At 46.8% G+C, this 23,505-nt stretch overlaps 1 protein-coding gene across 5 annotated transcripts in view; it reads left to right on the plus strand.

Moving 5' to 3' along the window:
• The window catches only part of LARGE1 (LARGE xylosyl- and glucuronyltransferase 1), a 514,447-nt gene that overhangs the window by 412,677 nt on the left and 78,265 nt on the right, over nt 1-23,505 (plus strand). The gene's annotated exons all lie outside the window — the stretch shown is intronic.

Genomic DNA, 23,505 nt, shown 5'->3' on the forward strand with positions numbered 1-23,505 from the left:
GCGCTTAGTCCTACATACACAGGGAAGGCTCTCAAATATTTGTTAAATGAATAAATGAATTCCAGCTTCCATCACTCCTGCCTTTCCAGACGTGGAAGACAACTTGGAAAGTTGCTGGTGGGAAACAGTCCGTGTCCCCGGGTCTTAGAGCGTCTGCCCATTCCGCAGGCATGCACTCGGCAGGTGGCAGGTGCCGGGCATCGGGCCCTGCACCAGGAGCAGAAATTAAAATCAGGTGTGGTCTCTGCTTGTACCATTCCCCCTACCCGACAGACTTAAAGTAGGAGCTTAAGGCGAATACAGTGTAGCTGGGTGCTGTGATGGAAGGGTGTGCCCACAGCCCCAAGAGCTTGGGGGAGGCCTGCTTGCGTGCATTGAGAAAAGTGTCAGCCAAGAGGACTGGAGGTGGGGACGTGGGGGTGGACCTTCCAGGCCAACAGAGCAGCAGGCCCCCCCAGCACAGGCCGAGAGGTGTGGAAATTCTTGGCACGTAGTTTGGGCTATTAGTTTAGTCAAAGGTGTGACTTGTAGAGTATGTGCCCAGTATATGGGGAGAGGTGAAGAGCCCACGTTCTGACTCCATTACAGTGACCATTCAGAGATCACTTAGGCAAATCCCTTCACCTTTCTTCTTTTTTCTTTTCTTTTCTTTTCTTTTTTTTTTTTTTTTTTTGCTTGACTTTCTTCACTGGTAAGAGTGTCAGTACAGACTCCTAGGATGACTGGAACGATTAAGTGAATGGACAATGCCTGGCACACAGGAAGCACTCAGTAAATGGTGGCTGAGACTCCTGGCACCTCAGTTGGAGCGTGGGGGGCGGCGGGGAGCTTAGGTAGAGCGGATGCCTGAATGCTACAGGGCCCGTCCAGCTTCACCCAGCAGCCTGGGAGGTTTTTTTTTTTTTTTAAGATTTTATTTATTTATTTGAGAGAGAATGAGAGAGAGAGAGCATGAGGCGGGGAGGGTCAGAGGGAGAAGCAGACTCCCTGCCGAGCAGGGAGCCCGATGTGGGACTCGATCCTGGGACTCCAGGATCATGACCTGAGCCGAAGGCAGTCTCTTAACCAACTGAGCCACCCAGGCACCCCAGCCTGAGGGGTTTTTAAACAATACACGGCTTCCCTCGGGGCCCTAGGGAGAAAGCGAGCATCCTCACCCAGCACCCTCTCCCTTTTCATTGTCCCCATCCGCATCTCGTCCCTGAGCTGAAGTCTCATCTCGGTGCTGGGGCTGCACCCTGTTCCAACGCTTTGCAGAAGTGCCCATGTGCAGGCCCAGGGCACTTAGCCCACCTAGTTGCCTTTGGCGGCTCTGGGTTCTCTGTAGTACCCTAGCAAGGCAGCCGGGAGAGAGACCCCCACTGACCGGATTGGTGGGGGGCATGTCATTACCCTGAGCCACTAAAGCATTCTCCTAGCTGCATCCTGAAAACATGGCAAGATTGCTCGTCCCCCGCCCTCCTGAGCACTGTTCTGGAAGAGTTCTTTGGCATGGCTTTCTTCATTTCCCCTGGGGCACAGCCTCACCGGAGAGAGTGTGAGTTTAATCTAAGGTTCCCGGAAGCTGACCTTAAATGCAAGAAGACTGCTCCCCCACCTCTCTCTTTCTGAGATCCTTCCCCCGCCAGACTCTTTTCCTTATACGTGATTCTTTTTATTTCCTGGGTAGCTCTGACAAGAGGCTCGTGGTTTTCTTCCCTCTTTGCTAAGTAAATCGCAGAGAAACCAAAAGCAAAAATAAGACTTCTCCGCTGCCCTGGGTCTCACCTGCGGGGCTCGCCCGTCGGGGTGAGCTTGCATGGCTGGAGCATGGGTGCTAGCTGTTCCTGGTGCGTCTGTCCCATCTGCCGTACGTGCTGAACTTAAGGTCGTCCAGCCGCTTCTCCACGCCCCGGGGTCCTCTCCTGTGAACTGAGGGTCGTGATGCTGTCCTGGTCCGTTCAGGCTGTTGTCACAGAATACCAGAGCTGGGGTGGCTTATAAATAACACAGATTTATTCCTCACAGTTCTCTACACTGGGAGGTCCACAATCAGGGGTGCCAGCAGATTTGGGGTCTGGTGCACACCCTGCTTCCTGGTTCATGGATGACCATCTTTCTGGCTGTGTCCCCCCATGGCAGAGAAGGCAAGGGAGCTCACTGGGGTCTCTCTTATAAATAGTAATCCCATTCATGAGGGCCCTGCTGTCTTGACCTGATCACGTCCTGAAGGCCCCCCTTCCTCATACCATCACACTGGGGATGAGGCTTCACCATAGGAATTTGGGGGGCACACAGTCTATCATGAATGCCTTCCCTGGAATGTCACCATATGGCTGGGAAGGGTAAAGGGTACAGATCTGTAGAGCTGAACAGAGTTATCAGTGTTTTCTTAACATCAGAGCACGTATCGCCAACCCTCTACTGCTTGGCTAATGACAAACCACCCCTTGCTCCTCCAGCCTGCTCCCATGTGTTTTTCTCAGCTTATTTTCAGCCATTCCTCACTGGACCTGCAGCTGGAAACCTTCTCCCGGAAGGCGTCTGGCGTTCACCCTTCATCACCAGGGCTTCCTATGCCTTGATGTTTGAGAGGCTGTCAGGGATCCGAAAGTCCCAAGTCACGATACCTACTCAGAGTATTTCAGGGCAGAGGTGGAGATACTACTGTAAGGTGTGTGTATAGCCTGTGTGTATGAAGAGTCCATATTCTGGCACATAGCAGGTACTTAACAAACTAGCCGTTTTTGCAGAACCTGGCACACAACAGTCTCTTCAGAAAGAGCGGTTCAATTGCTTTAACATTTCATTACAGCCTCTGCCAGGTGCTAGAAGAGTGCTAGATCACTGCCAAAGAATAGAATCCCTCTGTTTTTTATTTTAAACTGCATGTAAAAAAAAAAAAAATTAGACAACCATCCATATCCACATTTGTTGTAAAGGACAAATCGTATAGAAACGCCGTGATGTGACAGAGCCCTGGCTTGGGAGAGCCTATTGTTAAATTTTCAGCAAATAACGAGATCGGGTTGTTAAGCACAACTACAGTTAATAGTAAGTTATTTTTTAAAAGGTAGTAAGTACTCAAAACTCATTACTTCCTAATCATTTTACTATTATGTGTGTTGGGAAGGTTATTTACATCTGCTGTGTTTATATGGTGAAGTCGCTGTACGGTGATGGGCCATGGCCTGTCTCTTCCCTGCTCCATCAGTGGCACTTTGGTAGTCGCTCGAGATCTGCCACGGGGGGGGGGGGGGGTATTTACACCGTGCAAACTGGCAAACACTAAAAATCAGGGCTTTTCTCCCGGAGATGCAGTTGTTAAGCATTTACCAGCACCCCACTGAGATACGGTAATAGATGAAACCCCCTCTCCCCATCACATTCCCCAGAGTTAAACACTGTTAGCAGTTTGCAGTGGATTTGTGACTTTCTTCTTTCTGCCTATTTAATTATTCCTCTTTATGCACGCACCTCCTTTTAAATTGTTAGGTGCTCTACCTACTTGAAAATAAGATGCCGGGTATCTCTCTGCATTGGTACATAAAGTTGTGTTTTCTTTTGAAGAGCTGCATTTTTTTTTCCATTTGATGAACGTGTCATAATTTACCTCATTTCCTAATTAATTGGTATTTTACATGCTAGACTCTCCCCCCATTTACAAACAACACCACACATAAACATCCTTTATATTTATCTGTTTGTTTATGCAAGTATGTATACAGGATGGATTTTAAGAAATGGTACTCTATATCAAACATTTATAGATATCTTAAATGTTTACAGATGAGAAAATGCTAAATGTATTGGTTAGGTGAAATTGGAGCTAATTTTTAAAAGTAAACTTTTAAAACATCGAACATGTATGTGTGCTTTATATTCTGTGCTGGGAGCACAGGCAGAAGAATCCGTATCTTGCAGAGTAGCTACTTAATAGGAACTTGCTTTGGGCTGAATGTGCCCTCTCCCCAAATCCGCATGTTGAAGCCTTAACCTAATGTGATGGTATTCGGAGATGGGGCTCTTGAGAGATAATGAGGTTCAGATGAAGTCAAGAGGGTGGGGCCCTCCTGCCAGGGTTAATGCTCTAATAAGAGACACCAGAGGGCTCACACTCCAGCGCCCTCTCCCCCCTCCCACTCCCCCTTCCATGGGAGGACCCAGTGAAAAAGTAGTCCTCTAGGAGCCAGGGAGAGAGCCCTCACCAGGGAGCAGTCTTGCAAGCAACCCGCCTGGATCTTCTAGCCTCCAGGACTGTGAGAAAATAAATGTCCGTGGCTGAAGCTACCCAGGCTGTGCCGTTCTGTTACAGGCACCTGAGCCACCTAATCCAAAACCTAATTGTAGCTTTTTTTTAATTCAATCAGATGGTCTCCAACTAAGAGGTCCAGCTCGGACCGAAGCCACGAATCACAAACCGGTGACCCAGTGAAGCAGAGCCGTTTCCTTACTGTGGGTCACCCTGCTGGCTCTGGCATTTCCGCACGGGGACTAAGCGTATTGACCAGGTCTGTTGGTGGCCACAAGGGGTGGTCGTTTTCTGAAAATGTTTCTGCCCTGCTCTGCTGGCCCACAGAACATCAGCTCCTCCTGTGTCCCTCACTCAGGTCTTGGCAAGAGCCAGCAGGAGCTACGACCCAAACACCTGTGTTGTTTAGTTTGTAGAGGAAGGGAAGGAAGGGAGGATATGATCCTAAATCTTACTGCCATAAAGAAAATAATCTGGGGCGCCTGGGTGGCTCAGTTGGTTAAGCGACTGCCTTCGGCTCAGGTCATGATCCTGGAGTCCCGGGATCGAGTCCCGCATCGGGCTCCCTGCTCAGCAGGGAGTCTGCTTCTCCCTCTGACCCTCCTCCCTCTCATGCTCTCTCTCATTCTCTCTGTCTCAAATAAATAAATAAAATCTTTAAAAAAAAAAGAAGAAAATAATCTGGCATTCACTCAGTGCACGGTTTCCTTGAATTTGTATTTATGGTGGGAGGCATCGGATTTCCTCTTGGCCTCTCAAGTGCACAGTACCCATTTCTTAAAGTCCACTCGGGCTTTCATGTGCACTAGCTCACATGATCCCCATTTTACAGAGGAGCCAATGGAGGTGCCGAGAGGCTAATTGACTGCAGAAGTTAGCAGAGCCAGTAAATGACAGAGCCCCATGCTTGAGCCTGCTTTCCAGTCTCTTCTTTGGCCTTCAGTGCTTGAGATTGATAGAGCAGTTCCCGGGGGAGATGATCCAGCCCCCTTCCCTAATACACAGGGCAAGACAGCTGCAGACCATCATACACCCTGGTGCCATCCATGTATCGAGGGCCAGGGGTTACGTTAGTATCGCCTGCTAATGTGCGTTGACCATTTACTCTGTGCTGAGCCCTGTGCTAAGTGCATTTCATGCTTTATCTCATTTCATTCTCACTACATCCTTTGTAAGATTTGCACAGTTATTCAGAAATCTCACTTTAGAATAGGACTTCAGAGTCATGGCTGCACATTGGAATCCCCTGGGGAGATCTTAAACACCCCGATGTCCAGGGCTCACCTTAAACCAGTTAAAACCTTCGATGTCGGACCATCGGAGACTTACCTGTGTTAACTATGTGAGAGATGGATGTGCTAATTATCTTGATCTTAGTGATCGTTCTACAGTGTATGTGAGTATCAAATCATCATTGTATGCCTTAAATATATATAATTATGTGTCAGTTTCTCAATAAAGTTAAATAAACATTTTTAAAAAGACCTAGAAACAATTACAAAAGATTATAATGCCTAAGTGCCCAGATGGAGAAAGTTCTTGGGCTACAGGGAAGAGGGGCCGCCGAGATGCACCTCCAGTAGTTTATTTGCAGCCCTGTCATTGCCGGGTTTATGACCCATTATCCTGTACCTTCCCCGGGACTGACAGATCCCAGCAAAGATGCCAGTGACATCAGAAAGAGAGAGAGACTAGGCTCCCAGTCTTCCCGTTTCCTTGAAAGCTGTTGCTGTCATCCACCTTTATGCTTAAACATCCCCCCGCCTGCTCCTGAGCCCTCAGTTGCCAGATGTCCGCTTAAACCATATTTGACATTTCCCCACAGCAGGTCAGATGTATTTGAATCAGAATGGCACAGAAGATCCTGAATTGGTTAGCAGGGCCCTCAGGGACTGCTACAAGTGAAGGCCATCTCAGCTCAGACAGTTATCCAAGAGAAATCGCCTGTCTCTTAGTGGACTTCGCTCTTGCACTGAGGCAGGCTCTGCTTATGGGGCTCACATATATCCGGCACTGCCCAGGCGCCCGGCACGGTGCAGACAAGCTCATCTTCAGCTATGCTCCACGGAGGCAACCAAAGAAGAAGAAAACATGGCCCTTGTCTTCAGCAAGCCTAGGATTAAATTGGAGTGGCCAGGCAAATATACCAAGGAAACAGTTATTTCTTTTTTTTTTTTTTAAAGATTTTATTTATTTATTTGACAGAGAAAGACACAGTGAGAGAGGGAACACAAACGGGGAGTGGGAGAGGGAGAAGCAGACTCCCTGCCGAGCAGGGAGCCCGATGCGGGACTCGATCCCGGGACTCCAGGATCATGACCTGAGCCGAAGGCAGTCGCTTAACCAACTGAGCCACCCAGGCGCCCGGAAACAGTTATTTCTTAATCTTACTCTATTTAGTATCTTCCTGATGTTTAACTGTGTACAGCAGGGAGTGATTCCTGCCCAATCTAGCTACCACCTGTTTTGGTTTGTCTCCAACTAGCAGTGGTTTTTTACATTTTTAAATAACTGAGGGAAAAGAAATGAAAAAAGACGAGTACATTTTGTGGCACATAAAAATTACATGAAATTCAAATTTCAGTGTCTCTGGAAGCATAGCTTAGGATGACTGCATGCCCTTAAAAGCCACACACGCTGGGGCGCCTGGGTCGCTCAGTCGTTAAGCATCTGCCTTCAGCTCAGGTCATGATCTCAGAGTCCTGGGATGGAGTCCCACATCGGGCTCCCTGCTCTGCGGGAAGCCTGCTTCTCACTCTCCCCCTGCTTGTGTTCCTTCTCTCGCTGTGTTTCTCTCTGTCAAATAAATAAATAAAATCTTAAAAAAAAAAAAAATCCACACACACGCTGATCCCCATTCTCCCAACAGGGAGTTCATGCACCCGTGATCCTCCTTGGTTATCTCTGATTACTAAGCATCACCCCGGATAATTGCTCACAGGCACAGCTTTTACTACACGTCCCCTCCCCGCACTTAACAAAAGCTGAAATTCGCTTCCGGGGAGAAATTTCACCCGGCATTAAGTAGATCCTTAGGAGGATAATGCCCTCCTTCCTTCTTTCTGTTTTATTGAATGCTGGAAACGTTATTAAGGGAAGGACATTTATCACTCTCACCTGAAAGCTCGGACCGGGGTAATTCTGCACCTCCTTTTTAAATGACCAACACCACAACAAGGCTGAATTAAGTTCTCTCTTCTTTCTCCCCAGCATCCAGTGCGTACCCCGCTAATCTAGTTTATAGGAAATCCTCTCTGGTGAAGGGATGGCCTGTGGGTTTGCCCACATCAGGCGGGTGGAGAACAGATAGGCTCATTCGTTAGCGCGGGTTCACACCCCAAAGGGTTACCATGGCCTTGTGCCTGCTGGAGTCGGTTTGCAGTCGACATGGGCCTTTGTGTGCCCATGGGAATAATGTTAATAGTCCTGGCTCACATTTATTGGGCACTTGTTATGAATGTAATACTTGGAATGGATTATTATCTTGTTTAACTATTACAGCAGCCCGGGAGGCAGGCACTCCGCGCTGTTTCCGTAGCAGATCAGCTTGCTCAGGGCCTTTGCACTTGTAGCTGCTTCTGCCTGATGGCTTCCCCCATATCGGCCTGGCATGCTCCCTGGCCCCCTGCAGGTCTTTGCTTAAGTATCACCTTCTGAAGAGAAGCCTTTGCCGACCATCCATTTAAAATTTCAGCAGATTCCGGAACCCTCCCAAGCGCTCCTGATCTCCCATCCTGTTTTGTTGTTGTCATCAGACAACACACTGTATGTTCAGCCTCGCTTCTTGTCTTTTCTCTCGGCCATAGAGGCTCCGTGAGGACAGAGGCTTGTTTTCAGAATGGGTTCGGGTACAGAGACTCTCAACAGACAGCGGTTCAATGAAAAAATAATATCACCATAAACCATTTTACAGACTAGTAAAGAGAAGTTTACAGAAATAAGTGAACGTGCCCCAGCTAATATGGAAAACAGAATTAACCTGCATCTCAGACCCTCCCGTCTTTATAGGGCTACACTGCCAGTGCCTGGCCAAACCCAGATCCTTCTCTAGACCTGTGGTTGTGCTAAGAAATAAGGAGATGGAACTGCCACTCGGGCGTTGAAACGCTCCCTCGAAGTCGGCTTCAGTGTAACAGGGGTTCACATTAACAAAGGGGCCATATCTGGCCCGTCCTCTGCTCTAGGCACTGTGCTGGTTGAAATGCAACTCTCCAGAGTTCAGCGCAACGCCAAGGCAGATCATTATACTTGTCTTGGGCAGACCTGCTGTGTGTCGCAGACTGTTGGAACCCAGGGTGCGGTCGGATACCCGGCTGCCCTCGGGAGCTCATGGTGTGTAGGACAAAGCATATACGGTGATTTTTCTGTACCTGATGACTGTGGGTCTTAAAGTCACAGGTGTAGACTGGGTTGTGGGGGCTTTTTGGCAGCCAGTTTGCTTACGAGGCATATCCAACTTCATCTCATTTACAACTGTCCTGGGAAACACATGGCTTTGGGAGCCAGACAAAACTAGGTTTGACTCCAGGCTCTTACTTATTCACTTCTTAGTTACTTCCAACTTTTCTGGGATGTTATAGGAGTGGAGGTAATGGGCATGCCTAGCATGGCTCCTGGAGCCTGGTAGGGGTCCAGTAGTGGGCTCAGGCACCCTTGTGAGTTATCAGTGTTATCATTTATTATCATTCAACTTCTGGGCAGTGAATCCAGTGCTCACAGGTCATAGGAAGAACTTAGCTTGGGTCTACCCCAGGTAATAACAATAGCTCATTATTTAATGAAGACTACCCTATGTGTTAGTCACTGTGCCAAGTGTTTTAGGACAATAGTCCTAAGAGTCATTATGAATACCCATTTTACAAAAGAGTACACTGAGCCACAGAGCAGTAATGAAGTCACTTTGCTTGCCCCAAGTCACACAGCTGAGCTAATAAGCATGGAGCTAACCTGTGGATTGATGCTGGGACCCTTACTGTTCATCCTTACACTGAAGTCCCCAGGTAATCCGTGTGGGATGCTTGAGAGTTGTTGCTTCCGGTCGGAAAAGCAACAGAAAGTACCAAAGCTGGAGTCAAGAGCCTTACGCTCAAGCCCTACTTCTGTCACTTACACAAGTTTCCTGATCTTAGGCCACTGAGCTCAGTTCTCTGAACTTCGCTTTCCTCATCTATAAAATGAAGAGATTGCTCTAGATGTTGTCCAAGGGTCCTTCCCACTCCATGGGCCTCTGATTCTGGGAGATGGCTCTTTCATTCCGCATGCTGCAGGTCTACCAGAGTCAGCACGCCGTGCCCTTGGCGTTAGAGAGACCTCGGTTGAGATCACAACCTTGCCACTCACTAGCTGTATGACCTCTCTGAGCCTCAGTTTCCTTATTTGCAAGCTGAGCAGAATCATCCCCCTTGCATGGAGCAGTCCAGGGATTAAATGATTCTAATATACATGTAATAAGGTCTCATCGGGTGATTTAAAGTGTTCCAATGAAGGGACTGTTTATGGGGTGAGTGGACAGCACTGAAGGCATCAACAGGGATGCTGAGGCACCAGAGACTTGCAGAAGCAGCGAGCTGTTACCACTTCTGGACCAAGAGATGTGTGTTCGTTTCTCAGGGCTGCCATTACAAAGTACCACAGTTAGTTGGCTTAGCAGAAATATGTTTTCTTACAATTCTGGAGGCTAGAAGTCAATGATCAAGTTGTCCACAGGGTTGGTTTCTTCTGAGGCCTTTCTCCCTGGCCTGCAGTGACCATCTTCTCTGTGTGTTTGGGCCGACTCTCTGTACCTCTCCAAATTTCCTCCTCTTATAAGGACACCAGTCATACTGGGTCAGGGCCCAGCCTGATGATCTTATTTTCACTTAACACCGCATTAAAGATCTTCTCTCCATATCCGTTCACATTCCGAGGCCCTGTGGGTTAGGACCTCACCATATGAATTGGGCGGGGGGGTGGGGGGGGCACATTTCAGGCCCTCACAGGGAGCAAAGGGAAGAGAGAATGCTACCCGAACACAGTGAGAGTGGGTCAGCTCTCAGTGGCAGGAGGGGACACAGGCCCCGTCGGGAACACCGCCCAAACCGGGGAGTACCTGGGAAGCGGACACCCTCTCTTTCCTCCCACCCTCCACTCCAGCCTGTGGCTGATGCTTCCAGCCAGGAACCAGCCACCAGGGATCCCAGGTAATTCCGTCTGTAGAAAAGCGTTGCTCAGGGCACAGAGAAGGGCAGAGAGTGGACAGCTGGAGACCACACCACTGGGCACGTAAGGAACACTCTGGAAGTGCTACTTCTTTCCACTTCCCAAGTGGAGAGAGGAGAGTTAAGAAAGGCGGCTGTGGGCCCTGCCTACCTCACTGGTTCTTGTGCAGTCTCCATGTTTTCTTCGAGCATGCGAACGAGTGAATCATGAAGAGATGCACAGTGCACCCTTCCACGTGGACGCACTTTGTTGAAGTTCAAATTGCAAAAAAGCATCTTGCCCTTCCTGCGGCCCGTTAGCTCAGCATTCAGCTGGGCTGTAGCACACAGCATCCGGCTGGTCAGAATTGCTCGGCCATCCACGTTGTCTCGCCCTTCTTGGTAAGCAAATGGGATAGCCTCTTGTGCAGTGGGGAGTCAGGCTGGTAGGGAGAGGCACGTTCATTATTGGTAAAAAAATAAAATCTCCATGCCAACGAGCTGGTCAGCAGGTCTGACTTCTATTCAGAGAATAATTATTTTTCTGTACCTGCTGATATGTCACGGGGCTCCGAACCCCCCAGGCAGGCTCTGTGGTGCTGCCCTCGGCTCTTGGATCTACCTCTGGCTTTTCTAAGCATCGTAATATGCTGCATTTAGTTCACAGGTAATTTTAAGACCCATCTCTTGGACTCTCTCTATTCTTTGCCATAGGGAGCTCCAGAAAATACTTTCTTCTTGCTGGCAGAGCTAGGTTGGAGAGTCTTTAATAACCACCGTGAGGAAAGTGGCCTGGGCATGGTCAGAATGTCTCTGTTCAGTATTTGTCATCCCGCTGTCTGGTGGCCTGGCCATGAAAGGCTGTCTTGACTCAGAGCTGGGCCAATAAGACATTCCATCTCCTGGTGGGTTTTCTGCGTGGCAGGAAAGCCAAAACCACAGAGCAGCAAGCATGGTTTCTGCCTTGGGTTTTTCTTATCTTGCTGTCTAAAATGGGCAAAATCACTTACCTTCTACAATTTAATGATTATCTGGAAAATGGCAGTAATAGGTTTGGCCTAAGACAACAGCTCAGAGCACTCGGGAGTCGAGTGGATTTGGGATCTGGGCACTGTGTCCATTTCCTTGGGCTGCCATAACAAAGTGCCACAGACTGCGTGGCTTCCAGTTTATTCTTTCATGGTTCTAACGCTCAAAATCCAAACCAAGGTCTTGGCGGGGCCACGCTCCCTCCTGATTTTCTCGAGGACCATCCCTCCCTGCCTCTCCCAGATCTGTCAGCATCAGGCAGTCCTTGGCTGTGCCTCTGTCCCTCCAGTATCTGCCCGGTCTTCACATGCTCTTCCCTCTGGAACTGTTACCGTGTCTTCTTATCAGGGCATCTTCTTATCATTGGACTATCTGGGCGCATCCCTATTTAGTGTGGCTCATCTTAACTTGATATATCTGCAGAGACCCTATTTCCCAACAAGGTCCTATTCACAGGTAAGGGGGTAGGACTCGGACATACCTTTTTTGGGGGACTCAGTTTAACCCATAACAGTGCTTTTCCTCTGCTTGTTATTTGCAAAGCGCTCTCTGGTTAAGAGACCTACCTATAGCATCTCCTAGGGTGTGTGCCTTTGACCAGGAATTATCCCCCGTCATTTTGGCCCAGGAGTCTAGAAGGACCAAGGGAAACTAGGAGGGGTTTAAAGAGATTGGTTAGAGAGAAGTGGGGAGCAGGGGACAAAGAGAAAGCCCAGGGGAAAGGTGGGGGTCCTGGGGAGCCTCAAGTGTTGTTTAGTTTGTGCTAGTCAGTTCACTCTGAGCCAGCCACTTAGCCTTTCTGAGACTCAGTTTCCTCAGAAAGATGAGGATGGGGGTGGGGCTTGGATTTGATAACCTTATGAGGTTTATTCTAGCTTAATATTCTTTGATTCCACAAAACTAGCAACGTGGAGAGGGAGCACTGCCCACCCAGGAAGTCCAGCCAGCTTTGAGCAGTGGGTCTGTCAGAGCAGAACTGGACAAGCAATCAGCTTCAGTCAGCTTCAGGACCCACAGTCCTTTGCTTTGAAAGTGGGCAGAGAGGGGCGCCTGCGTGGTGCAGTTGGTTAAGCATCTGACTGTTGGTTTCGGCTCAGGTCATGATCTCAGGGTCGTGAGGTTGGGCTCCACAGTGGAGTCAGCTTGAGATTCTCACTCCCTCTCCCTCTGCCCCTCCCGCTTGTGCTCTCTATCTAAAACAAATAATAAGTAACTCTTTAAAAAAATAAATAAAAGTGGGCAGTAAAAAAGACATAATTTTATGTGACAGGAAGGAGGAATTAGCTAACACTGCTGTAGCAATTATATTGTGATATATAACTGTATCAAACCAACACATTGTACCCCTCAGACTTACACAATGTTACATGTCAGGTCTATCTCCAAAACAAAGTGGGCAGAGAAATAGATCAACAACTTCTGCAAAGCAGCAAGGAAAAGACAAGCAATCTAACAACAACAACAACAACAAAAAATGAACACAAATCTGAACGGGAAGTTCCTGAAAGAGGGTACCCGCATGGGCAGTGAACATCTGAAAAGGTGTTGAGCTTCATTAGTCGTTAAAAAATGCAAATTACAATCCATAATGTGATACCACTAAGTATCTACCACAAGGTCGAAAACACAAAGAGGCAGGCGCTTATCTGTGCAAGTTATTTGTGGGAATGTGGATCAGTTAGAACTCTCACACAGTAGGAGTGGGGGTGTAAATAGGAGGAACCACTTTGCAGGATCTGCTTGGGCTGAACATATGTACTCCCCATGACCCAGAAATTCATACATACGATGCCAAGAGACATGCTCAAGGATGGTTAGAACTTTCACAACTGAAAAAACCCCAATGTCCATCGTCAATGTAATATACAATAAGGATGAGTTCATTCATATTATAGGTTATTAGATAGCATTAGGGGGGCAAACTCCTACGTGCAGTAATGTGACTGCATTTCTCAGGCATTGTTTTGAGCCAAAAGGCCAGTCATCAAAAGGGTATATAAAATTCAGAAACTGATAAAACTATACCAGGATGTCAGAATTTGGGATAATGGCAAGATAACGGTTATGTGTGTGGTTGTAAAGGGCATGGTGGTCTGTCAGTGATGTTCTGTTTCCTGGCCTGGGCTCTAGTTACAGCAGTGAGTTGACTTGGTGAAAATTCATCAAGCTGTGCACTTAGGATCTCTGCCCTTTTCGGAGTGTATAGTACACTTCAATTAAAAGCTTCCTATAAAATCACAAAAATAAAAATGCTCTGTGAATCTTGCTTAAGAGATGTTCACCAGCCACTAAACCCTTCACGTTCTTAGCCGTATCACAGCCTCAGCCAAATACCTTCTGTCCAGGGACAGATACATTTTTGAGCCAAGCCTGCCTGCCCAGAACACACCTTCCTCTGTTTGAGAACCCACAGCACCTCCCAAATCGGGCGTGTGGGGACCACTTGTGTTATCCATCTCTATATGTCTGGCATGGAAGTTGCTTGATAAATACTAATTGAAGGGATGAGTGAGTGAGTGAAGGACCACCAGCCTTTTACAACGTCTGAGCGGCCCTTTGTCCCCCATCAATGCTCACTTTAAAAAATCCCAGCAAATTCAGGGCTTCAGGTGGGAGGATTTCCGTTTCTTCTTCTCTCTCTCTGCTCAAGAGCTTTCGGAAAGGAAAAGATTTAAAACACAAAAAGTAGAAGCTTTTAATTTATATGATCAAAAGTGAGTCCCAGGTAAAATCAGCAGGGGATTTTAAATTAAGTGGCTTTTAATAAACTCACCTTCTGTTGGGTCACACATGAGAAGAGAGCCCTAGCGCTTCAAAGTGGGAGAGAGGAAAGTGGCGATTTCGAGGGTCATTTTCGTGAATGTTTCCGGGATGAAAGCCCACACGGTCCCCAGGGCGACTGGGATAGAAGTACGCGCAGTGCCCACTCCAGGCTTTGTTTCTCTGGTTCAAACCAGCAAAACCACAGGAAACGCTGAAGGACTAAGGAAACAGATTTGTATCTTTATGTGTTGGCCCTTATCGTGCAGGTAGAGAGCCAAGAAAATGCAGACAGGAGCTAACGCAGACTCAGAGTTGAAGGAAAAGCAATATCCTACAGATTCCTGGGGGAAACGGGAGAAGAGGTCCTGGTAAATAAATCTGGGAAATGTTGGATGCAGTAGCCCCCTTCGAGATTTCACCATGCACACTGATAGAGCCAGCACTGTTTAAAGCCACCGTGTCCTGAACTTAATTTACTGGCTTAACCCTGTTTCCCACACGTGTGTAACACACTGTGGTTTAGTGTGCGTGTGGTCACTGCGAGTTTCGGAACAGAGGTTTAATCTGAAACCTGCTCTGATCTCATCTGAAGGAGGCACGTAGCTCCGTTTCTCCTCCTGAACTAAGGAAGCATGGGGTCTGCATTGACCAAGCGGATTCAAGCCATACTCTTTCGCTTGGCCGAAGAATGGAAGCTTGTTGTACGGAAAGAAACAGTGGTAGACTTCCTCGAAAACAGAAGGCTTGCATAATGCTAAGGAAGGCCCGCAGGAGGTGGTAGGATGTGCGGAGGACCTTGCTGAGCCGGCTCAGACAGACACAGAGGGAAGAGGGTCTCCACGCCCCACGGGAACGAGAGATGACCTGTCAGCTCTGAAACACTGGGCTGATTGCCATCTCTTGGCTGCAGCCGCTCACCCGTGCCCTCGTGGACCCGATCGGGCCCCACTCTGTGCGGAAGCCCTCCCTTTCCTGGCCTCATGTATCACTTGGTTCTCCCCATAAGGTTTCACACAAGCGAACCGGTAATGTCCTGTGGTCTTCACACAGTCCCCCAAGCATGTACTTCCGTTTTTCCAAGAGCTCCCTGACTTATTTGGGTTTGAGGCCGCTGATGCAATGAGGTCTCACCGTATCTAGTCACGAGCATATACAAGGACACATGCACACACACAGTTTTCACCCATGCTAGACTATTTTATGTGACCACTTTTTAATTTTCATTTTTTGGGAGAAAAGGGGGAAATGGGTCATGACCTTTTAAGGTCTGCCAGCACCTGCGAGGAGGCAGCGTGGCATGGTTGAAAGGCCACAGATCGGAGAGTGAGACTGCTTTTGTCCCTCACTAGCTACGCATGAGCCTGGTGGATTACCCCATCCACCTTGCAGGTTTGTCCTGAGACTTGGAGGGCCTTTAAGCAAAGCCCCTCTGTCTAGTAGTTGCTTGAAAAATGTGTCTGTTGCCAACACTGTCACCATCTTTCATCTCTTCTCTTTCTTGCGGTCCCGTTCTTAAGAGCCAGCATCTAGCTCATCTTCAAAAGCATTCTTTTCTCCCTCCTCTCTCCATAGACACCCACCTTTCTCTCCCTGCCATCTTGGCTCCCGAGGCATTGTTACATATTCAATTTGGAAAACAGAAACAATGCCCTCTGATCCGCAGATGAAATGCCCTACCCGCTGGACCAGATGTTCACAGGAGAAGCCTTTGATTTTTTTTTTTTACATTTTTTTTATTATTATGTTATGTTAATCACCATACATTACATCATTCGTTTTTGATGTAGTGTTCCATGATTCATTGTTTGTGCACAGCACCCAGTGCTCCATGCAATACGTGCCCTCTTTAATACCCGTCACCCAGCTAACCCATCCACCCACCCCCCTCCCCTCTAGAACCCTCAGTTTCTTTTTCAGAGTCCATTGTCTCTCATGGTTCATCTCCCCCCCCCGATTCCCCCCCTTCGTTCTTCCCCTCCTGCTATCGTCTTTTTTTTTTTTTATATTTGTTAGTAATTTATTTCCATTTTTTATCGAAGTATAGCACAACAGCTGGAGGGAAAGCCCTGCCAGCCCCATGCCTCCCAGCCAGCTCCATTGGGAGTCCCTGTCACATCGAAAGCATGCTGCCTGTGTGCAGAGTGCTGACCTCCAGGGTGAGGGCTCACCCCAGGCTCCCAGACGCCCAGCAGCAAGGATGGAAATGGGTGGATCATGCAGCAGCAAATGCCAGGCAAAGGCCAAAGTCCAGCTTGTTTTGGCACCAGCAACCCCTGGCAGCAGGAGAGCTTAGTGTCAGAGTCTGACTCAGGGCAAGCATTGCAAAGCCAAATCTGTGTTGTTGGAGCTTGAAAGGGTCCAATTTCAGAAGGAGCCTATTTGCATCATTTTAACCCGTAGTCACTTAAAAAGCTTGCTCCCACCTCGCATGCGTGCACATAATTTGTACTCATTCTAGTGGGAATTAACGCAAGCAGAGTGAGTGATAATTAGACACCTTAATGAGGAAATGTATAGTTTCTGTAACTGTTATTTATAAGCTTTTATGTCCCACTTCCTATTTTCAAAGGCCTTTACAATCATTAATTAGGTGTCCCCCCAGCACCATAGGAGGGAGGTCAGTAAACAGAGTTATGTTTCTCTCAGAAATGTTGTTTTTTGGCTCTTGCACAATCTGTGAGCAAACTCCTAACCTTTGAAGAAACAGGCAGATTCTCTCATTTGTGCCTATCTGTGTGATTATATTTAACAGTGTGTGCGGACTCCTTAGCTGCTTAGGAACATCCTTGTTGCACATAATTTTGCTTGTGCTAGATTTTCTTTCCTTTTTTATGTTTTTTCTTCTTGTGGGTCATATCAGTTAAGAAACCCCGAGGGACCTCCTAATCATGCTGGTTTTGACACCATAAGCTGCCTATTTGAGAGAAGACTAAGAAGGAATATGGGCTTGCAGATACTTCAGAATTTTTAAGTGTCTGGGGCATTCCACACACAAGGGGATTTTATTTTATTTATTTATTTTTTTTCACACAAGGGGATTTTAAAGATTTTTAGAAAGACGTGTGAATTCAGGCTGCCAAGTGAATTACTGGGTATGCATATATATTATCAATTATTATTTCTCAGTTCAGCCATATTGAGCACTGTGCATACCGTAGTTCTAGATACTTCTTAATATTGTGGGATTTTTACTTTGAGGTAGGAAAGAATAGATGATGGCATATACCAGATACTTTTAAAGACACACCTTTTTTTTTAAAGTCCTCATAGTTGGGGTGCCTGGGTGGCTCAGTCAGTTGGGCATCTGCCTTTGGCTCAGGTCATGGTTTCAGGGTCCTGGGATCAAGTCCTGCATTGGGCTCCCTGCTCAGCAGGGCTCCTGCTTCTCCCTCTGCTGCTCCCCCTGCTAGTGCTCTCTTGCTCTCTCTCTGTCATATAAATAAATTAAATCTTTAAAAAAAAATAAAAATAAAGTCCATGTAACCATGTTGGAGTTAATGTAGGATTGTCCCCAAATTACAGAGAAGGAACTGGGGCTCAGAATCCCGGTGACTTTTCTCAAGAGATATTGATGGTAAGAGATAATGTCAGGACTCAAACCCAGAGCTTCTGTTTTCAAGTCCACTTGGAAAAACTTGGGGTTTCCACATACAGCTTCCTCTTCCGTGATAGTTACAGAAACACCTGTGTTCCCAGAATCCATTCTGCAGCCTCAGTGTGAGGATATGGGGATATTTATTGTACGAATAACCTGTGGTTAATTACAGATTTATGAGCAAAGACAAATGTTTTCACCCATGCTAGACAATTTTATGTGGCCACTTTTTAATTTTCATCTTTTGGGCGAAGAGGGGGAAATGGGTCATTACCTTTTAAGGTCTGCTGTTCAAACGTGGTGGAAAATATTTGCTGCCTGATAGGCATTCACAGCCCTGAAGGGACACGCCTATCTGGCCTGACCTTCACGTAGGTGACCCTCTGCATCCTTTAGCTTTCAGGTTGGACACCATTTATTTCAGGAAGCTTTTCCCTAATGCTTCCCTCCAAACTCACATCACAGTCTGTTTCCCCGTACTGGCTGCCATGCTTCTTACCTCATCTCGTATCTGTCACAGTGTTTGCATTTTCTTGGTTACCCATCTCCCTTCCCCATTAGGCCTTGCTCCCTAAGAGCAGCTACGTCACCAGCTATCCCAGTGAATAATAGGAGGTGTTCAAAACACACCTGTAAATGAATTATAGAAGAAATAACTTCTGAATGCAGGCCCCATGATTAGAGACCAGACAGGGGCCCCACTGGTTCGTTTGACACGTCAGGAGAAGCTCGCATCTGGCCAGGTGGTAGGTCCTGGGAGCCCTGATTCCCATGAGCTCATGCTGGCCTGCATTGGCCAAGTACACGTTTGGCATTCATGTTTACACATGAGGCAGTCCTTCAAAACTTCGAGATGGGGCGCCTGACTGGCTTAGTCAGTAGAGCATGCGAATCTTGGTCTTGGGGTTGTAAGTTCGAGCCCCACGTTGGGTGTATAGATCACTTAAAATCTTAAAAAAAAAAAAAAAAGGCACTGAGACATATATCCCATAGATTCTACTCACAGGGAGGATGATGCAGTCTTCATTAGTTCTAACATTATAGGACGAAGACCCTTTCCCAGATGGGGCTGTGAGAAGCAATAACCATGACATTGGACAGTCACCTTACTTCTTAGCACCTCACTTCCCACATCTGTCCAAAAGTGATAATAATGACCAGCCTGTCTCCTTTCTAAGGATGTTGTGGAGTCAGAAGAGGATAAACATGGAAGCTCTTGAATACAGAAGCTGACAGTGGAGTTCATAAGCTTTGTTCACATGAATTTGTTTTGTTTTGTTTTGGATTCTGATTGAATCAGGGAATGGACAGTAGTACATTTAGCAAACATTCTGGGATTCTAAAACTGCATGTGGGCTTGTCAAGTTTGCAAAGAAAGAGGTAGTTAAGTGGCAAAGTGCCATCGTGCCAGTTTTGCTGGAAGGAATAGTCTGTTGGAAGGAAAAACGGTAAATCGTGGCAAGATGGGCTTGGTGTGCCCAGCTAAGGAATTACAGCTTGTTCTTTAGACTACCTAAGATACGCGAGGCCTCTGAGCCTGTGAAGTGACCTGATAGAGCAACATTTTAGGTTGGCTTTTCCGAAACAGATTCAGTTGTGGTCACTCCTTGCTCAAATCCTTCACCAGCTCCCAGGTGCCCTGAGCAGGACTTTCCATCCAGTGTGGCACACGTGGGTGACAGATGTACCAAAATAGCGATCCCTTCAGCTGTGAATGGGGCGTGGGGCAGCCAGACCCCTGAATCAGCCCTTCCAGCCACAAGCAAGTTAGAAGGATATCATTTTCTGTGTAAGAAATGACACAAAAATGCTTGGAAAGCATCTCTTTTGCACAGGTACGAGCCCTTCCTGACGCATTCCCTGCTCACTTGCTTGGGGTCACCTCCTGACATTTGCCCCAAAGCACTCTATTTAAGCCAGCCCACCATCACACACCCCAGTTCCTGCATGCCCCGTCCTGCCGCTCTGCCTTTGTCTATGTCTCTACAGACGTCCCCGCCTTGTCTGCCTGGCCTGATCCTCACCCTGGATCCTGGCTGACTGAGGCCTCCCTCCTGCATTCCCTTAATAAGCAGGGCACATCCTTAGTGTCCACTTGAATTATGATGGTTTGCGTGTCTTCCACAGATGGGCCTGGCCAAGACTGAATGTTCTCCATCCAGTTAATATATGTTGAATTAATATTTTGAATGAAACCCATGAAATTGGGAAAGGTAGAGACAAATAACACGCACAAGTCTATTTCAGTTGTTTGCACCACATAGATGCCCAATAAATAACTACTGAATGAGTCAGGAAAGGAAGAGGTGCAAAAGCCGATTTACATGTAGAATCCATAGGACCCATGATGGTCTGAATGTAAGAGAGGAGGAAGATGGGGAAGTTCGAGATGTTTCGGGGCAAGCGGCACCCTCAACACAGTAACCCTTGTACAGCTTTGGAGGCTGGACCACCCCAGCTAAGCTCTCAGACGTGTGCCCAACAAATCGGGGTTAAGATGTGTATTGCAGCATTGCTTATAATAGGAGAAACATAGGAAGCAGCCAAAATGTCATTCATTCGGGAAATACATAAATAACGTGTGGTCTGTTTATACAATGAGTGAAGTGATGGCAAAGAATAGACTAGATACTGAAATTTTCACATGCTTTTAAGTCTTAAAAGACATAACATTGGGTGAAAGGGGAAGTGAGAATGGAAGGTAGGCACTCTGAGACAAAGCCCCATAGATTGTTGATTAATACATGCATAGAGAATAAAACTATGAACGCATGCGTGGAAGTGAAACCCAGCCCCCTCGGGGTAATGGTTACCCTTGGGAAAGGGAGAGCCCGAGTAAGATGAAGGAGCTTTTGATTTATCCATCATGTTGTATTACTCACAGCAAATGTGGCAATACATTACTCGCATTTATGAAACTGGGGTGGTGGGTGTTTGTCATTTTAGTTTCAAGACTTTTCTGTTGGTTTGAAAGAGTTCATGCTTTTAAAAATTAACATCAAACAACGGAAAAGGCTGGGGAACCAGGAGAATAACCCCACATTTCTGCATTTAGGCTTCTGTTCTAGACACCCGCCTCTATTTCAACAAGTCTGGCACACAGGGTGGGATCCCATCGGCCACAGAGGACTTGCCAAGTCTTAACACCATTTAAAAGCATCAATTCTCAGTTCAGTCCCCTGAGACTGATAGATCTAGCGACACCTCTAGAGACGTCAAAATGTGCATTAATATCTTCCATCACTATTTATGGCTTCCACCCCTCCCCATTTTCTCTGTATATGAGAGCATCTCTCCAACCTAATTAGATTTAGTTTCTGCAGTAAGATTTAAGGACATTCTTTTACATGTGTGACTGGAATCGATTTTTTGAATCTGTCTCTGTTTTCTCTTGGTTTGCAACTTTGTAGATTTTTCTTTTCTTTCTCCCCAAAAGAAGCAAGTACTATGCTTATGGTGAATTTCACTATTTCTAAAACTGCTTCCATGAACACTTTCAGTGGTGTGCTAGAGCAATTTGCACTGACTCGGGGGGCGGGGATTGGGGGCTGTCGACTGTGCGCATTTCTTCCCAACTGGGTGTCCGGTGACATCACATTGGTAGCTTGAAATCAGCCATGTTGGGAGTATTTCCACCATGGGAATCAGCAAGTGCTACCAATCAAGTCTCAGTTTTTTCCCTTGGAGAGCTTGTGGTCAAACCTTCGCTAGCCTACCACTAGGGGGCATAACCACTTTCTGAGTTGCACAGGGCAAACCCTGAGTCACAGGGCTCCAGTGCTGGGGCCCCGGTCTGTGTGGTGTAGATGAAGATGCACTGGCTTTGGAACCAGGCAGATCTGAGTTCGAATCTGCTATAGCCTCTCTGATACTGTGAACTGTTCGAGTGTCTGACTTAGCCCCTCAGTTTCCCCACCTGTAAAATAAGGATGACGACATCTAGCCTGTAATGATCTTGTGAGCGTTAAGTGAAAAGACGTGTGCAAAACCTAGCACACCACAAAGGAGGCGTGCAAAAGAGGTAATTTGACCTTTTGACTTACGATTGACTTAGGAGTTCAGATCCGTGTATTTTACCCCATGCTTACCATTACCATGTATATTTTTTTATTTCAGCTTTACCAGACCAAACACCTTGGATGAGACGGTGACTTTATTTTTACTCCAAATATGTGCCACTGGAATTGGGTTTAAAAAAGTCTCAGAGTTGACATTTATGTGTGATTTGGGGAATCGGGTTCTTTCCGAAAATGTTAGCGACGTATGTACTAGGTATCAACTAAGATCATTCGTCAGCTTCCTGGAGTTTTCTCCACTTTCTCCACTAAGCATCCTGAGCAGGATTTATTTGGGGGCCCATGGGTGCTACAATTCCATCCCCCAAATTAACTGCAGTGGCCTGCAGGGAAATTCTCTTGGCTGCTCATGTTCCCTGCTCTGGGCATTCTGTGCATGCTCCAACTGACCTGGGAGTGGACATGCTTCTGAGTCATCCAGCAAAGCCAAAATCTGCTTTTCTTTTTAGACTCTCACTAGTTAATTTTTGCCTGAGTAATAAATTTTGGGTTTTTTTGTTTTTTTACATTTTAAAAAAATAACAGAAGGGTGTACAGTGACAGTTTCTCTCGCTACACAGTCCCCCATGGACCCAGGTCCCTCCCCATGAAAACTAACAAAACAAAACAAAAATGGAGCTCATCTTCAAGACCAGCGTCAGCACTGCCTTCACTGTAGTTTACATCCGTGTTGGCTGTGGGGACCAGAGAAGACCTTGGAAATCAGGGACACTGCATCAAGCTCCTACTTCTTGTCAATAAATGCAAAGCCAATTGGCCAGACTTACCTAGAATAAAATTGCAGGGGAGCCGCTTTTTATCTATAAAGATAAACGGCGCAGATTGTGCAAACACCTTCCATCAGCTAAACCTGGTTGGTTGTCATATTTCTGGGGGAAAAAAAAAACAGGGAAGAACCTAATGCTTATAGGGAATGTAGTACATATCAGGTGCAATATTAGGCTCTTTTAAAAATGAGTGTGGTAAAATATGCATGGCATAAATGTACCTTTTTAACCATCTTTTTTAAAAAAAAATTTTATTGTTATGTTAATCACCATACATTACATCATTAGTTTTTGATGTAGTGTTCCATGATTCATTGTTTGCGTATAACACCCAGTGCTCCATGCAGAATGTGCCCTCCCCAGTACCCATCACCAGGCTAGCCCATCCTCCCACCCCCCCCTCCCCTCTAGAACCCTCAGTCTGTTTTTCAGAGTCCATCGTCTCTCATGGTTCATCTCTCCCTCCGATTCCCCCCCTTCATTCTTCCCCTCCTGCTACCTTCTTCTTCTTTTTTTTTCTTAACATATATTGCATTATTTGTTTCAGAGGTACAGATCTGTGATCCAACAGTCTTGCACAATTCGCAGCGCTCACCATAGCACATACCCTCCCCAATGTCTATCTCCCAGCCACCGCATCCCTCCCACCCCACCCCCACTCCAGCAACCCTCAGTTTGTTTCCTGAGATTAAGAATTCCTCATATCAGTGAGGTCATATGATACATGTCTTTCTCTGATTGACTTATTTCGCTCAGCATAACACCCTCCAGTTCCATCCACGTCGTTGCAAATGGCAAGATCTCATTCCTTTTGATGGCTGCATAATATTCCATTGTATATATATACCACATCTTCTTTATCCATTCA

Source organism: Mirounga leonina, unplaced genomic scaffold, assembly GCF_011800145.1.
Source record: "Mirounga leonina isolate KUSES-001 unplaced genomic scaffold, KU_Mleo_1.0 Mir_418, whole genome shotgun sequence".
Classification (NCBI taxonomy): domain Eukaryota; kingdom Metazoa; phylum Chordata; class Mammalia; order Carnivora; family Phocidae; genus Mirounga; species Mirounga leonina.